Source organism: Humulus lupulus, chromosome 2, assembly GCF_963169125.1.
Source record: "Humulus lupulus chromosome 2, drHumLupu1.1, whole genome shotgun sequence".
NCBI classification, from domain to species: Eukaryota; Viridiplantae; Streptophyta; class Magnoliopsida; order Rosales; family Cannabaceae; genus Humulus; species Humulus lupulus.
The window spans coordinates 213,348,488-213,351,737 of record NC_084794.1 but is presented as its reverse complement, the minus strand read 5'-3'; the positions used below and the strand labels follow the sequence as shown (position 1 = coordinate 213,351,737).

General features: G+C 31.1%; 1 non-coding gene across 1 annotated transcript; it reads right to left on the bottom strand.

Moving 5' to 3' along the window:
- Positions 1-2,820: 2,820 nt before the first annotated feature.
- LOC133820519 (small nucleolar RNA R71) lies at positions 2,821-2,926 on the bottom strand. The gene has a single exon (XR_009886926.1). It is a non-coding gene; the product is annotated as a small nucleolar RNA R71 (small nucleolar RNA).
- Positions 2,927-3,250: the final 324 nt, after the last annotated feature.

Sequence of the window (3,250 nt, the reverse complement as noted above, 5' to 3'; positions counted from 1 at the left end):
GCGACATTGCATGCATGACTCGCCCCCTAACCCGCGAGCAGTCCCACATGACCTGCCTGCCAGCTGCCTGGTTCCCTTGCTCCAGCTGCAACACGTGGCTTCCTTGCATTGGCTGTGTGTTGGTCAAACCCACCACCTGCCACATTGTGTTTCCAGCCCATTTTTGTGTGCTCTTTGGGCCTTGAACCTTCCACTTTGAGCTTTAAGGCTCACATTTTGTGGTGTTTTAGAAAAATGATAAAATGACCATTCACTAAAATAGATAGACTCATATTAACAATAAGATTAGATTTTTTAAAATTATATTTTATCATTAATATTTCAGATTTATTTTGTAAACCCCATTTGTAATTTAACCTTTTTAGTCATTTTCTTCTTCTATAAATAGGGACTCGTCCTTCACATTTGTTATGTAATTTTTAGAGTAAAAAAACTATAGCAAAATTTCTACTCACTTTCTTTTCATACTATCTTCTTAGAATTTTGTGAGAATCATGAGCATAATAGCCTAATCTTCCAAGGAAAGTTAGGGATGATTCCATATGCTAGTGATGTTATTTTGCTACTTTGATTTAATATGTTCTTAATATAATGCATTTCAGTTGCTTATGTTCTTTCATCATCATCGTTATTTTGTTGTCTTTATTTACTTGTCCTAATAATATATAGGATTAGTCATGCTCTTTCTATGTGCTTCTAATTAGTAAAAGTAATATTGGAACATAATTTTATATCTAATCTTCTATTGCATTATTGCTCTTGGGTATTTTGTCATTTTTAGATTTTTCATAAGATTAACATTGTACTCCTAAAGTAAAGAACTTTATAACTCAAATGTATTTTTGTTAGAAAATAATATAGACTTTTAATGTTAGATTTTCCAAGTCAATTTTGGGATGTGAACAATTTACTTGTATATTTTTGTTAATCAAGTAACTAAGTAACCAAACAAACATATGGATGATTCTTGAAACATTTATACTTCTCAACTCTTGATTACACCTTATTTTTATTTCACTTGTCTCATTTTATCATTTTTCAAAAAGACAACATCAATATCTCAAATCTATTTTCATTTCCATTTTTATTTATTTCATGTTACTAATCTTTTTGTTTTAGGTTACCTCCTTGTGGATTGACCGCCTGGTTTTACTACAACTATCGCTTAATGGTTGTCACATTTTGGGCGTTAAACAAATTTTGGTATCGTTGCTGGGGAGATAGTTTTCAAAAGTTTTAGTGAAATTTTTACCAAAATGTTAGTAACTTTATTTGTGTTTTTGTTTGTATGAATATTGTGTTAGTATAGTATTTTTTTTTTTTTTCATTTGTGTGTTGTATTGTTTTTATTTACTAATTTTAGTTAATTTGCATATTATTAAAAAAAACAAAATAAAAAAATAGTTATATATTATTTTTTTCTTTCTTTTCTTTTTCGTTAAAACAAAATAAAGGAAAATTATATATATAAATATAAATATATATACAAAAACGTAAAATAAAACAAAGAAAAAAACATATATATTTATTTATTTATTATTTTTTTTTCTATTTGTTGGTTACATAAAAAAATATTATATAAATATATATAACTTATATTTTTCTTTTTAGTTAACTCTAATTTCATTTCTCTTTCTTTTTTTTCCTTAAATTTTTTTTATTTATTTTAGTTAAAAAGATTAAGCTTGCTATTTTTCTTCACTTCAATTCTCTCTTTTTTTTTTTACTACTTTGTTGCTTTAGGTTCTTAGTTTAGATCTTTCATTCTTTTTTTTTCCCTTAGTCTTTCATAGAATTTAGTTCTTCCTTAAAAAAAACATAAAATTGCATAAAATTATTCATAAAATTTCACTCATAAAAAACTTAGTATTGGGAACAATTGTGTAATATTACAAATGGTAAAATCCGATATTGTTCTGTCTAGAAAGATTGGTTGTTAAATAAGGTTTGTGATAACGTTACCCCCCACATTTACCTGGGAGCCTTGGGGAGTTCTGTCTAGGCAACTGTGGGTCTAAAGCGGTACCTTGGCAACCTTCATAATCAGCATGTGAACATTTCAAGCATACATTTGTGCACTATTACAATTTTGAACTTATTACTATAAGAAAACCAAGCTTGTTCTTTCAAAATAAGCAATTTCACTATGCTTAAAGGTTGTTTGGTCAAAAAGGTTTAACTTGTGATCCACCATACTTATTCAGTAACATCGGGGAGCTCTAGTTATGCGTTTGAGATCACCCTAAAACCTCTAAATCTACTTGGGAACAAGTTTAACAAACAAACAAACAAAAAAAGTTTGAATTTTTTTTAAACAATTTTCATTTTCGAAATTTGATGAATCATCACGAAAATTCTAGTGAAACCTCTTCCAATTCATCCACTACTCCTTCCACAACTCTTGCATCTCCACAAACTTTAGTTGATAATAATCCATTTGCAATGGCACGCAATGATGAAATCCAACCAAGAACTCTCAATGACTACCTCCATCCTACTCGTACTTCCACACCCTCATGCATTATATTCCATCCTAATATTCCCGCATTATAATTTAAACCTGGCATGATTAACATCTTGCCCACATTTCATGGAATGGAAAACGAAAGTCCATACGTGCATATTAGAGAATTCGAGGAGGTAGTAGCCACGTTCTATAATCCAGCCGAAAATGTCGATTATGTGCGACTAAAGTTCTTCATTTTCTCCTTGAAGGAAGCCAAAAGCTGGTTATACTCTTTGAGACCTAGGTCTATGGAAACATGGGAGGAAATGACTTAATCCTTCTTTCTGAAACACTTTGTTAGACATAAGACCAATAGTCTAAAACAACAGATTTCCACATTTTCTCAAAAGGACAATGAAACTTTCTATCAAGCTTGGGAAAGATTCAAGGATCTGTTGAATCAGTGCCTGCACCATGACTATGAGAACTGATGTTTGGTCAATTACTTCTATGAAGGTCTTACGAGTCGTGAGCGCCAATTTGTAGAAATGTTATGCAATGGTGAATTCCTTGAAAAAGAGTCAGATGATGCTCTTGAATATCTCGAAGAAACCGCAAAAAATCTCACACCTGGACTGGTCTAAGTGATACTGATAGCACCAACTGACATAAAGCATCTGGGATCTATCAACTTCAAGAAGAGGATAGTGCTAAGGCCCAACTCGAAGCTTTGAAAAAGTAGTTTGAGGTCTTAATGACGAAAAAAGGCCTAAAACCGCACATGATTGCTCAAGCAAAACCACA